The 15,305-nt window shown below is 42.9% G+C and overlaps 1 protein-coding gene across 2 annotated transcripts in view; it reads right to left on the reverse strand.

The window, feature by feature from the left end:
• The window catches only part of LOC135552802 (pleckstrin homology-like domain family B member 1), a 107,087-nt gene extending 95,546 nt beyond the window's left edge, over positions 1–11,541 (reverse strand). The window contains exon 1 of one of the 2 annotated variants that reach the window (XM_064984655.1): positions 11,248–11,541. The gene's annotated coding sequence lies outside the window, so the exon portion shown is untranslated. The other variant, XM_064984654.1, reaches the window with a different exon arrangement.
• Positions 11,542–15,305: the final 3,764 nt, after the last annotated feature.

Genomic DNA, 15,305 nt, shown 5'->3' on the forward strand with positions numbered 1-15,305 from the left:
TAAATTTAGTCGCATAGGAAAGGTGAATACTTATGTAAATAAGGTATTTCTGTCTTTTATTTTTAATACATCTTCAAAAATGTCTAAAAACCTGTTTTCGCTTTGTCATTATGGGGCATTGTCTGTAGATTGATGAGCAACATTTTTTATTTAATCCATTTTACAATAAGGCTGTAACTTAACATAATGTGGGAAAAGTCAAGTGGTCTGAATACTTTCCGAATTTCGAAATACAGAAATACAGCCGGTAGGATTTTTTCCTTTAATGCTTTTTTCCTGCAAATATTACCATTGATAATCACAAAATGTTGATGGGAGTGATTCCCTCATCCCTCCCTTCCTTTCACCTCCAGTGACCTCGGACCTTAGTAGCTGCTTCTCCGAGTGTTAAAAGGGCCTGACGCCAAACCACTCCTCTACCTAACCACTCCTCTACCTAACCACTCCTCTGGCTTAGATCATGCTGTTTAACATGGGCTGATTGCATCATTACGATCATTAGGACAGAGGCTGGAGATGACTCACCTACCCAGTGGGCACCTGGGACAGGCAGGAGGGGTGTATGTCCTAATATGTACACCGTACAGGGTGCTAAACAGTGAACAGCATCAAAGACTTCCCTCCCTACTCTCCTTCTCTTTAGCACCAGCGAGAGATATGACTGTTTATTATAGGCCACAGAGAACAAAGAGAATCTGGAATAGGCAGTGTAAAATGCCAATCAGGGTCAGTGGTTGGGGTTGGTCAGTCTAACATATTAAAAAAGAGAATCTCAGTTTAGACAATCTTCTTAACTGGATTACTGGCCTCACACGTTTGGATTTATTTAGTGTTTCACGATTCATTGTAACAACATCCAAAGCTTTCAAAGCATAACAGAAATCTAAGAATGGATTAATGAATAGCATTGGTATACGGGATACAGCCAATGGATGTGGCCTCCCAGACAGAATAAATGGTTTCCACTTTTGCACATGGCTAAAAGTGTTGTTTATGGCTATATGTTTAGTGAGCAATGCACAGTAATTAACTCAAGTTATGGTCGCCATGTATAGCTAAAACTGGCCAGTATGATGGTACTTTCTCATAAAATTCTCCATTTAACAATCTTATGAAAGCACCTATGAAAAACCTTATTGTAAAATCAGGCAATAATTTAAGAAAATAGACCTTGAGAAAGTCAATAGATGGACTTGTTGTGTGAACTGTGAACCATATAAGAGATTGTATCTCTTCACGGAAGGATCAAGGAAAAACAGAGTGACAGCAAGAGGAAGATGATGACAAACAAAGGACAGCCAGAAGACTCAACGGTCCTGTGTCACTATATGTGGACATCCTGTATGGCCGACAGAGGCAGCTTTTCCTGTTGGGCTGAGGCCAAGGCCAGGTCCGATAGTGGCCCCCAGGGCCGATAGTGGCCCCCAGGTCCGATAGGTCCTCTGTCACTTTCTTATAAGGAACAGGGGGATAGAAGGGATACAAGGATCTCTGTGTGTAGTTCAGGGAACACGTCCAAGAGATCAGGGTGCAACAGACAAAAATGCAAACAGGACATTTAACATTTGCTAACAACAGATGCAGATGTTTTAAACATTAAATTGGAGATTTGATATGCACAATGATCTCTCAACTAAATGGTCACTTGCGCATCTGATGCCGAGTTACATATTATAAAGTACAACTATTTCTGATTTACAATGAATCGTTCTGTAGGAATAATAGGAGTGTCGAACCAACCGACCACATGTTCCATAAGCAGCTAAAAAAATAAAATATAGCAATGATATCAATATTGACATACTCTGCATTGCCTGGAAGAGTTTTTGGCATTCTTTCCTCAGCTGATGGTGTGCTCTAAACACACAGGCTCAGTGCCCTGGCCCAGAGCTATCCGTTTTGGACCACAGCCACTCTCTGCTGCAGGCTAAACACACCACCTGCTCCACCGTGGGGAACAGCAGAGCTACAGAACACAGACTCACAAGATCATCATACCCTTTGTGAAAGCCGTTGAAGGTATGACACTTTCATTAGTTAAAGCATACATGTGTGATAATGCTTTATAACTTATTTGTGGCCGTTATTCAGTCAATTGTGATCATTATCAGATAAAAATTGTATTTGCCACATGCGCCAAAGACAACAGTGAAATGCTTACTTAAAAGCCCTTAACCAACAATGCAGTTTTAAGAAAAATAAGTGTAAAAAATCTAAAATACAAATAATTAAAGAACAGCAGTAAAATAACAATAACGAGGCCATATACAGGGGGTACCGGTACAGAGTCAATGTGGAGGCTATATACAGGGGGTACCGGTACAGAGTCAATGTGGAGGCTATATACAGGGGGTACCGGTACAGAGTTGATGTGGAAGCTATGTACAGGGGGTACCGGTACAGAGTCGATGTGGAGGCTATATACAGGGGGTACCGGTACAGAGTTGATGTGGAGGCTATATACAGGGGGTACCGGTACAGAGTCGATGTGGAGGCTATATACAGGGGGTACCGGTACAGAGTCGATGTGGAGGCTATATACAAGGGGTACCAGTACAAAGTCGATGTGGAGGCTATATACAGGGGGTACCGGTACAGAGTCGATGTGGAGGCTATATACAGGGGGTACCGGTACAGAGTCGATGTGGAGGCTATATACAGGGGGTACCGGTACAGAGTCGATGTGGAGGCTATATACAGGGGGGTACCTGTACAGAGTCGATGTGGAGGCTATATACAGGGGGTACCGGTACAGAGTCAATGTGCGGGGGCACAGGTTAGTCGAGGTAATTGAGGTAATACAGTGCCTTGCGAAAGTATTCGGCCCCCTTGAACTTTGCGACCTTTTGCCACATTTCAGGCTTCAAACATAAAGATATAAAACTGTATTTTTTTGTGAAGAATCAACAACAAGTGGGACACAATCATGAAGTGGAATATTTCAAACTTTTTTAACAAATCAAAAACTGAAAAATTGGGCGTGCAAAATTATTCAGCCCCCTTAAGTTAATACTTTGTAGCGCCACCTTTTGCTGCGATTACAGCTGTAATTCGCTTGGGTCCGATAGGTGGCGCTACAAAGTATTAACTTAAGGGGGCTGAATAATTTTGCACGCCCAATTTTTCAGTTTTTGATTTGTTAAAAAAGTTTGAAATATTCCACTTCATGATTGTGTCCCACTTGTTGTTGATTCTTCACAAAAAAATACAGTTTTATATCTTTATGTTTGAAGCCTGAAATGTGGCAAAAGGTCGCAAAGTTCAAGGGGGCCGAATACTTTCGCAAGGCACTGTATGTACATGTAGGTAGAGTTAAAGTGACTATGCATAGATAAACAACAAAGTAGCGGCAGCGTAAAAGAGGGGGTGTGGGGAGCAATGCAAATAGCATGGGTAGCCATTTGATTAGCTGTTCAGGAGTCTTATGGCTTGGGGGTAGAAGCTGTTAAGAAGCCTTTTGGACATAGACTTGGCGCTCCGGTACCGCTTGCCGTGTGGTAGCAGAGAGAACAGTCTAGGACTAAGGTGGCTGGAATCTTTAACAGTTTTTAGGGCCTTCCTATGACACCGCCTGCCATAGAGGTCCTATACCTCTGTGCCTTGCGGTCGGAGGCCGAGCAGTTGCCATGCCAGGCAGTGATGCAACAAGACAGGATGCTCTCGATGGTGCAACTGTAGAACTTTTTGAGGATCTGAGTACCCATGCCAAATATTTTCCTGAGGAGGAATAGGCTTTGTCGTGCCCTCTTCACGACTGTCTTGGTGTGTTTGGACTATGATAGTTAGTTGGTGATATGGACACCAAGGAACTTGAAGCTCTAAACCTGCTTCACTACAGCCCCATTGATGAGAATAGGGGAGTGCTCGGTCCTCCTTTTTCTATAGTCCACAATCATCTCCTTTGTCTTAATCACGTTGAAGGAGAGGTTGTTATCCTGGCACCACAAGACCAGGTCTCTGATCTCCTCCCTATAGGCTGTATCATCATTGTCGGTGATCAGGCCTACCACTGTTGTGTCATTGGTAAACTTAACGATGGTGTTGGAGTTATGCCTGGCCATGCAGTCATGAGTCTACAGGGAGTACAGGAGGGGACTGTGCACGCATCCCTGAGGGACCCCCGTGTTGAGGATCAGCTTGGCAGATGTGTTGTTACCTATCCATACCACCTGGGGGCGGTCTGTCAGGAAGTACAGGATTCAGTTACAGAGGGAGGTGTTTAGTCCCAGGGTCCTTAGCTTAGTGATGAGCTTTGAGGGCACTTTGGTGTTGAACGTTGAGCTATAGTCAATGAATAGCATTCTCACATTGGTGTTAATTTTGTCCAGGTGGGAAAGGGCAGTGTGGAGTGCAATAGAGATTGCATTATCTGGGATATGTTGGGGCGGTATGCAAATTGGAGTGGGTCTAGGGTTTCTGGGATAATGGCATTTGATGTGAGCTATGGCCAGCCTTTCAAAGCACTTCATGGCTACAGACGTGAGTGCTACGGGTCTGTAGTCATTTAAGCAGGTTCCTTAGTGTTCTTGGGTACAGGGACTATGGTGGTCCACTTGAAACACGTTGGCATTACAGACTCAGTCAGGGATAGGTTGAAAATGCCAGTGAAAACACTTGCCAGTAGGTCAGCGCATTCTTGGAGAATACATCCTGGTAATCCATCTGGCCCTGCGGGCTTGTGAATGTTGACCTGTTTAAAGGTCTTACTCACATCAGCTACAGAAAGCGTGATCACACAGTCGTCTGGAACAGCTGATGCTCTTATCAGTGTTGCTTGCCTCGAAGTGAGCATAGAAGTAATTTAGCTTGCTGGTAGGCTCATGTCACTGGGCAGCTCGTGGATGTGCTTCCCTTTGTAATCTGTAATAGTTTGCAAGCCCTGCCACATCCGAAAAGCGTTAGAGCCAGTGTAGTACGATTCAATCTTACTCCTGTATTGACGCTTGCCTGTTTGATGGTTCGTCGGAGGGAATAGTGGGATTTCTTATAAGCTTCCAGGTTAGACTCCCACTCCTTACATTCTGTGATTATATAGTCATTATTATTAAACAGTCTTAAGTCTTAAAATGCATTATTGCCTCTTCATAAGACATATTACAAGGCCAATATGAGTGACTGTATGCTATGTGACTGATTTCCCACCCAAGTACTGACCTCACTGAACAACTCACACCAACAAATACTGAAACTACAGTGAGCAGCTCAGTGGATAGAAGAGGGACACTATAATTATCAGATTAACATTTCCATACAAAAATACAGTGCCTTGCAAAAGTATTCGGCCCCCTTGAACTTTGCGACCTTTTGCCACATTTCAGGCTTCAAACATAAAGATATAAAACTGTATTTTTTTGTGAAGAATCAACAACAAGTGGGACACAATTATGAAGTGGAACGACATTAATTGGATATTTCAAACTTTTTTAACAAATCAAAAACTGAAAAATTGGGCGTGCAAAATTATTCAGCCCCTTTACTTTCAGTGCAGCAAACTCTCTCCAGAAGTTCAGTGAGGATCTCTGAATGATCCAATGTTGACCTAAATGACTAATGATGATAAATACAATCCACCTGTGTGTAATCAAGTCTCCGTATAAATGCACCTCCACTGTGATAGTCTCAGAGGTCCGTTAAAAGCGCAGAGAGCATCATGAAGAACAAGGAACCCACCAGGCAGGTCCGAGATACATGAAGGACAGAGGATTTGGATACAAAAAGATTTCCCAAGCTTTAAACATCCCAAGGAGCACTGTGCAAGCGATAATATTGAAATGGAAGGAGTATTAGACCACTGCAAATCTACCAAGACCTGGCCGTCCCTCTAAACTTTCAGCTCATACAAGGAGAAGACTGATCAGAGATGCAGCCAAGAGGCCCATGATCACTCTGGATGAACTGCAGAGGTCTACAGCTGAGGTGTATATATTGCACAAATCTGGCCTTTATGGAAGTGGCAAGAAGAAAGCCATTTCTTAAAGATATCCATAAAAAGTGTTGTTTAAAGTTTGCCACAAGCCACCTGGGAGACACACCAAACATGTGGAAGAAGGTGCTCTGGTCAGATGAAAACAAAATTGAACTTTTTGGCAACAATGCAAAACGTTATGTTTGGCGTAAAAGCAACACAGCTCATCACAATGAACACACCATCCCCACTGTCAAACATGGTGGTGGCAGCATCATGGTTTGGGCCTGCTTTTCTTCAACAGGGACAGTGAAGATGGTTAAAATTGATGGGAATCTGGAAGAAAACATGATGGAGTCTGCAAAAGACCTGAGACTGGGACGGAGATTTGTCTTCCAACAAGACAATGATCCAAAACATAAAGCAAAATCTACAGTGGAGTGGTTTAAAAATAAACATATCCAGGTGTTAGAATGGCCAAGTCAAAGTCCAGACCTGAATCCAATCGAGAATCTGTGGAAAGAACTGAAAACTGCTGTTCACAAATGCTCTCCATCCAACCTCACTGAGCTCGAGCTGTTTTGCAAGGAGGAATGTGAAAAAATTTCAGTCTCTCGATGTGCAAAACTGATAGAGACATACCCCAAGCGAATTACAGCTGTAATCGCAGCAAAAGGTGGCGCTACAAAGTATTAACTTAAGGGGGCTGAATAATTTTGCACACCCAATTTTTCAGTTTTTGATTTGTTAAAAAAGTTTGAAATATCCAATAAATGTCGTTCCACTTCATGATTGTGTCTCACTTGTTGTTGATTCTTCACAAAAAAATACAGTTTTATATCTTTATGTTTGAAGCCTGAAATGTGGCAAAAGGTCGCAAAGTTCAAGGGGGGCGAATACTTTCGCAAGGCACTGTATATCCTTCACATTCAAAAACACTTGTTGTCCGCAATCTACTGCTATCTAATAAATGCATGACCAGCATGGCAAGCTTGACTAAAACTAAACCCCTGGCTTAAATGCAAGTGCAACCGTTCGGGAGTGAGTCATTCTTTCTCAGGCTCCGATATTTCCCTACTTCCATTAGGGGTTAGGGCAGAGGGACTTTGAGAGTTAGAGTGGTATTCCCTGGTATTCCAAAAGCAGGTCATTGCTCAAAAGTTCTGTTGACTTTGGCTGTTTGTTTCCCAAAGACACGGAACTCTACAGAAATTCCTGTGCTGGTTGGTACAAAGAGCTCTTTTCAATGTCCATAATCCCCCAGAGGAGAGAGGGAATTGACTAGGTGACTGGACCCTCCTCCACTCCACTGGGTTACAGGGCCCAGCCACCCCATACAGTTGCCCTACCACACATGCTGATACGGACAGCACATGGCCAGGGAAATCCCCAGGGAATTATTGGACAATGTATGTGAGAACAGAGCTGACCGATAGCCTTTGGGAAGTCGCAACTGATATCGTAACCACATGATGTAAAGAGGGAACGAGCGAGAGAGAGTGAGCGGGAACCATGTTGATTAGTATACACATCTGGTCTCCAAATTCACCATTTCTACTTTGCATTTCCACAGACCAACTGTTTTTGTTATACAATGAGACATTAAATGACAATCAGTTACACTACGTTAATCTAAGCTCAGCCAATACATGCCCTTCTGAGCATGTTTCACAACATGTTTCACAACATGCCAACTATGAGGCTCACTAAAGTATCAAATGTTTTCCTTATTCATTTATCCATTGCCACAATTTAATCTCTATACTCCCACTTACCTTCGGTACAACCTGGATTTTAGATTGGGGATTTGACGGCAGAAATATTTTGACCCCAATGTTAGCTGAACAGAGATAATGCTCCATCGCTCAGGTCAGTGGGCAGAAACGCTGGTGCCATGGCTTACTGGATCCTCAAAACAGACTATCCCAGGACTTGCTCCTATGGTACACACAGTTACTTCTTCTCCAACTGAAAATTCTCCAAATGTAAACGACAGCAGGCAAATGCAATACTTCTCTTTCTCCAAGCGAATCTAAAAGTCTGTAACTCTATACCAGCCAGGTGACGTTTGGCTGAAGTGTCAACTGGTGCCACCTGCTTTGGTGCCAGGCTGTGCCTCGCCAACAGTCCTTTGATAGACTCCTTGGTCTATTCATTAATCTTGCAGTCCCCCTTTTTAGAAAGAGAAAAACAGACAAAGAGGAACAGCGAGCCAGGAATTTAAACGGGGTGTTGCCAGAATAAGCTGAGTAACAAGTACACAAGGCCCTGTGTGTCAGTGCAACAAAACAGCAGCCACCCTCCCTCCTTTTCGGAGTTAAAAGGCAACCCTTTCACACAGTATGTTGCTTGTAGAGAGTGTCACAGACTCGCCCTCCCCTTTTTCCTTTTGACTCTAGATTGGTCCTCCTCTTCCTCAAGTGGTAAATGTCAGTCAGTTACAAGAGAGAGGTCTTCACAAATGAGTTCAGAAATCCATAGAAATGTCCACCTCAAACCCAGTCCGGTGTGTAGAGGAAAAAGTATTGCTTGTTGTTGTTGCTAAGGACAACACTATGGGAAGACGGAGTAACAGGGAAGAGGTGGAGGCAGGGTTGGGGTGGGGAGGAAACGACAGTGTGGGATATATCCCTTTAATTAATGGAAACCGATCCTCTGGATGGATGGACGGACAACAATCCTCTTCTCCCCCTCTGCTACATTCAGGAATCTCCTTCCCAAAACAAGTATATTTCTAATTGCTCATATTCAGATATTCAGAATCACAGATTCCAACCTGATGAATATGAATCGAATGCCTGCAATATATCATAGTAATGTGGTTCTTGTTTTGGACAAGCATCATGTGTTCATGTGTATTCAACTGATGTGGCCTATAATGAGACATTTTCCAGACAAGTAGCCAGAGAGAGAGCGGTTTCCTTGGAGAAAATGACAACAGGTGCACTATTCAACTGCTGTAAATGTCACCAGTGCCTCACATGATGACATCATCTCATTTGGACTGCCAACCATGTGTTACCATGACAACACATTTGGAAAACACCCCAACCATCAGTCTGGCGTGTTCTCATATATATAGGACCAGTAATGATGATGATCAGCTAATTTTGGGTTTCATTCATTGTAAACTAACTACCGCCAAACAAATCTGTGAATGCTAATATGGTCAGTTAGCAGATGCTTTTATCTAAGCAACTGTGTGTATATCTGGACCAAGCAGCAATGGAACCCACAACCCTGGCACCATGCTCTACCTCACTGAGCCATTGGAACCACCAATTTGAAGAGAACAATGTGAAGACTGATGCTGAGCTCACTTTCCAAGGCCTTGCAAACAGGCAATAACCGACTATGGAATAGAAAAAAGATTGCAAAGGACGATTCGGGCAGAAACTGATTATCTCTTTGTTTTGGATGAAGCGCTTGCCTCGAGGCGAGACATAAAAGAAGAAGAAGAGTGAAGAAAGGAAATCACATGAGGAAAGAGCTTTTAGTAGAGGTCACCCAGTCTGCAGCATCTACAAAGACAGGCACCGCCTGGTAGTGTGTGAAGCCCAGATATTGCAGCTGTTGGAAAGGCCTGAAGTCCCAGCCTCACACAGCCGTATATAACAATAACAATCTCTCACAGACAGGCATCCTCACAGCTTGGGAAACTACTCATTAGATAAAAGAAAGATAAATATGCTATATGACAGGTAGTCTCTATTGTATACAATATATAAAATATATATCCCTCAAAAATAACCTATTTGATCTGACCGTGAAGAAGGACAGGGAAGTAAGGAGAAAGTGTGTTACTGGGTTCAAAGGGCATTGGCCAGATTTGACCTCACACCAACACCAGCATACATGTGCACTGAAAGAAGCATCCGTAACCGAGCACAACAGAGTAGACCACTTATTTCTGTTCTGTCAGTACTGTACATTTCTCTAACGGGGTAAAGGGATCATGCATCTTCTTAATACAGTTATAATGTATCAAAAAGGCTCTCACATTCAGGGTAGCCAACAGCAATAAGCAATGGGGCTACCGAGTGGCGCAGCGGTCTAAGGCATTACATCTCAGTGCTCGAGGCGTCACTACAGACACCCTAGTTCGTATCCAGGCTGTATCACAACCGGCCGTGATTGGAAGTCCCATAGGGCGGTGCACAATTGGCCCAACGTCTTCCGGCTTTGGCCGGTGTAGGCCGTCATTGTAAATAAGAATTTGTTCTTAAACTGACATGCCTATTTTAAATAAAGGTTAAATAAAATAATGAAATTAGGAACAGGTCAGTCAAAGTACACACATTAGAAGTCGGACTGGTGGAATGACATGTCACATTTGATGACATGGCCCTGATTGCTGTGTGAACATAACAAAACAATCTTCCATAATAAAGGAGTTATTATTGCAGTTTAAGTCAATGTCTAGAGAGCATTTCCCTGTCTGCTAGGCCCCCAAGACGTGTCTGACCCACTGCAAAACCACTCTCTCACTCCCTCTATTTCTCTCAATAGCATCCACTGTTTGAGGGGTGGGAAGAAGAAGGGACTAAACGTGGCAATGACTGTTGCCTTTGTAACGGGTCTGTGCCCTCTCTCTCTCTTCCTCTGTCTCCCCCCTGTCTCCCTCTCTCTGTCTCTCTCCCTCTATCCTTCTGTCCCTCTCCCCACCCTGATAAGAGAATCTGCAAAGAGACTATGAGAGAACAGTTAGAAGAGGCAGAGGTACACAGACATGATCATTGTCTGTTGGTCTCCATCGTAGCCAACTAGCCAAACCATACCTAGTTAATCTGCCCTGTAGATCTCAGCTTCCAGTGTGCAGACTCAGGGGAGGAAAACCTAGGCTTGTGTTGTGTCTGTCTGAGGCTCTGATAAGCCATGGCCAGTCACAGGACCCACTCCTGTAGGTTGGCATTAACACAAACAACCAGATGCTATCCAACCAATGATATCCAACCAAGAGTGGCTATACAATTCCTCCACAATCTCAACCAATTATAACATTTTGTTATATATTTAGTTCAGTTTGTTTAAACCCCTTATAATTCAATAATAACGTATCACAAGAATAACAAGCGCATGATCCACTCATTAGTTCATTCATTCATGATTCTCCCTCCTTTTAAACCAGCAACAGAAAATACAGAATAAACTATATTGAATAACATGGAAATAGACAAACTCATCAATGAACCTTTTGACTACTGACAGATCTACACATGCAGCCAGCACAAAGTGAGTAATGTGTCTCACCTGGAGTCTTTCATACACCACTTCTCTCCCAGCTGATTGTCAGTCTGAAAAAGTCAATCCTTCTAACAAAGCATGATGGAAGTTTACTTTACCTAAGGGCAAGTTTCCAGTAACAACAAAAGAAAAACAGCAGGACTTAGCAAACACACAGCTTGTCACGTAGAGTGCACCACTGTCAGTCTTCTTCATGTACAGCAAAACCCAAACAAAAAAATCCTGGATGGAATCCAAATAGAGGGAGAGGTGCAGCAGGAGTTTGTTTTTCTTCGTCTCTCCCCTGTCCCGAACACACCCTCTCACATCACACTGTCATGACAAGAAGAGGGAGAAAGCAATGTGTCCTGTACCCTGCTCTACTGACACTGTCTCTCTCTCTCTCTCTCTCTCTCTCTCTCTCTCTCTCTCTCTCTCCTCTTCCCTCTTCCCTCTTCCCTCTTCTCTTGTGCTGTGCTGTCAACCACTCCTAGCAGGACACAAGGCAGTCATTCTTCTGGCTAAAGAAATCCTGACTTGTTCTCACAGCGCCTACAGAAACAACTTCACCTTGAGTCACTAGCATATTTTGGAGGAGATTAAAATGACTGTAAGGTGCTGGGACTTTTCATTGGATGAGAGCAATTTACTCCCTACTCTCTTAGAAAAAAGGATTCCAAAGGAGTTCTTCGGCTGTCCACATAGGATAACTATTTTTGGTTCCAGATAGAACCTGGAACCAAAAGGGTTCTACCTGAAACCAAAACGGGTTATTCAAAAGGTTCTCCTATGGGGACAGGCAAATAACCCTTTTAAGTTCTAGATAGCACCTTTTTTTCTAAGAGTGTAGAGGGGCAGCAGCTCATATAACAGGGCAGTGACTGCATAGTGTGGAGTGGACCTGCACCTTTTCCCAAATAGTCATAACATGAGAGCTAGATATAATTGTGTTCTTTGTGTTCTTAGATATGTCCTGAACGGCTCAGTCTCTCTGTCTCTACACCGAAACAGAACCCACGGATGCATTCAATTAGTTATTTTGACCTACTGCGTTCCTGCATTTTAATAGCAGATGCTTCACTTCTTCAACATAAAATAAACAAGTCTATTTCTTCCTTAAACTCTCTATATTTTCTGCAGCTCATTTGGTTGACTGAGTCAAACATGACTGAAACATAATAAGTGGGGAAATGAGCATATAATACAACAACTAGCTGGGGCAGTTACTAATCACATAATGGCAATGTCTATTATTTTCAAAGTGAACGTAAACTGCAGATGTCTGCTGTTTGTAGATGCTCAGAGCCTCAGACTCAGTTGTCATAATTGGTTCAAGCTGTCATGGCTGACCTAACCAGAGATGCTGCTGCTTGTCAGCCTGGCTCTAACACAGACAGAATACAAACAAGCCAACAACATAGCCACAGATAAAGCTCATATAGCCTCTGAAAAAGCACATTATTTTCCTGATTTAAAAATACTGTATATATATATATCAAAGTGAAATTCAATGAAATATGGAAAAGCATTAGCAGGTAGGCAGAAGTGGGTCAGATATTTGGAAAGCCCGTATAACATGTAGAAGTCATTTAGGATGGAGAGAACTATTTGCCTAAAAAGATAGCTGTGGATTGGAGAGTAGCGGCACTCTTTCATCAACCTTGCGTGGTCTGTGCTTCCCTAAGCCTAAACCGTCTATTTAAATGTAATTAACCTCCCACAGAGATAGACTAGCAGAGAGCCAAATTCCACCCCAAACCGTGTGTGTGTGTGTGTGCAAATGATGAGGAATTATTTTAAGCTAGGGAGAATGATCATCTGTGAATGTATTGTAGGTATGGTATACATTACTTGTATCAAAAAGATTCATAATAAATGGTACTCTGCCCATGTCCATTACACAGACATTAGACGAGAAAATATAGTGTACCTTATTATCTCTTTAACCTCAATGAATGGTTGTTTCTCTACTCATCCGGTGGTTTCAACAGAGTGCCTCTCTACATCCACGACTATTCCATTGATCACATTAAGGTTTTACATGTTTTATTTAACCTTTATTGAACAAGGCAAGTCAGTTTTGAACAAATTCTTATTCACAATGACGGCCTACCCCGGCCAAGCCCTAAGCCGGACAACGTTGAGCCAATTGTCCGCCGCCCTATGGGACTCCCAATCACGGCCGGTTGTGATACAGCCTGGAATTGAACCAGGGTCTGTAGTGACACCTCGAGCACTGAGATGCAGGGCCTTGGACTGCTGCGCCACTCGGGATCCCCCTCAAGGTTCTTCAGAGCTTCACTCACTCACAACCATGTCCAGTGGACTATAAATACCCTAAAAATACACACAATGTTCTCAGGAGCCACTATTAAATATGCACTTTATCTACTGCCCACTATTGATCTGCATACTGTAAACACATAGGCTGCATGATAAATTGCACCCTATTCAAGTGCACTATGTAGGGATTAGGGTGCCATTTGGTATGCAACTCTACAGTACACTGTTAAACTAAATGAAGACACGACAGGCTGTGTCAGTAGAAAGCTTGCCTCTGCTTTCCTTTCATCTTTAATGAATAGCATATTTCTCCTACCCCCCTCCCACTCAATTCCTATTGGCTTTGTGGGAGCATGTATGAAGGGCTCAGGGCCTAATTTGAAGGAAATGTTCATTACAGACATCAAAAGAATTGATAGGCACTGACTTGATCCTTTGAGCTGATTTCAGCATCTCAATCGGTGAACAAAACAACCTATTCCAGGTCTGGAACAGTACTGCAGTCTGGGCTGGAAATTCATTGAGTGATTTCAGACTACAATATAGTGGGAATTCAGAGATTCCAAGGAAATGGGTCACCATTTCTCCAGAAGCACAAGTGGATTATTCAATATTTCTACTAGCTGCAGGCTAAATGTGTAAAATGTTACTATTCTGCAGCCACATATCCTTTTATGTTTGTTGCTTAGTATTTTCTACATTAACATCCGCATAAAGTGAGAACTCAAGATGACCATATGAATGATCGTAGTTGCTCTCTGGTAAATAGGTTAATCACTGTCCATAGGAGATTACTCTCCATTCTAATATTGTTATGCTGGCAATTTGACAACAGACCACTTTGAGTAGTATTGCCATGAGGAATTAAAACAACTAGCAAAACTCACTATCCCTTCATGTATTCTCCCATTCTAGTTCACTCTTAGCAACAGACTGCTCTACAGCTAGAAATGACCAAGTATCAGTTGGATATTCTATCCTTTCAACATGAGGGTTGTATGTGTGAAGCATCTTAGAGTAGGATTACTGATCTAAGATCAGGTTCCCCCTGTTAATGTAATCTTATTCATTATGATTTAAAAGGTCAAACGGATCCTAAATGAAATTCGTGATACATGTGGACCCAGAGCCATGCAGAGATATACAGCAGGGATCTGAATTTTATGTAACAAGAGTGCCGCCCAGTGGGAGTTTAGTGTAAAACAGTGATAGTTTGAAATTGGAGGTGGAAACCCCAAACCGGTATAAAGCATGGGCTATAACATGATGAACTAGGTCAAGAAACTTAAATACGTTCGGCTAATGGTGGTACAATACATAATTCATTCCACTTGTCTCTGTGAAATTATTGAATATCGAAACATGTTTTTTTCTGACAGAGGAATAACAAATACTTGAAAGAAAACAGCGGTTTTGTTTTAAGATTCAAACAGCAGTCTCGCTATATACCTTTGTATACCATGCACTGCTTTAGGAAATGGAAACAAATAGGATTGCTAGGCCTCCGTAAAATAACATGTAAGTGATGTTACTGGCTTCCAGTTGAAGCTCGCATCCGCTACAAGACCATGGTGCTTGCCTACGGAGCTGTGAGGGGAACGGCACAGCAGTACCTCCAGGCTCTGATCAGGCCCTACACCCAAGCAAGGGCACTGTGTTCATCCACCTCTGGCCTGCTCGCCTCCCTACCATTGAGGAAGTACAGTTCCCGCTCAGCCCAGTCAAAACTGTTCGCTGCTCTGGCCCCCCAATGGTGGAACAAACTCCCTCACGACGCCAGGACAGCGGAGTCAATCACCACCTTCCGGAGACACCTGAAACCCCACCTCTTCAAGGAATACCTAGGATAGGATAAGTAATCCTTCTCACCACCCCCCTTAATGATTTAGATGCA

This window comes from Oncorhynchus masou, chromosome 13 (assembly GCF_036934945.1).
Source record: "Oncorhynchus masou masou isolate Uvic2021 chromosome 13, UVic_Omas_1.1, whole genome shotgun sequence".
In the NCBI taxonomy this organism is placed as follows: domain Eukaryota; kingdom Metazoa; phylum Chordata; class Actinopteri; order Salmoniformes; family Salmonidae; genus Oncorhynchus; species Oncorhynchus masou.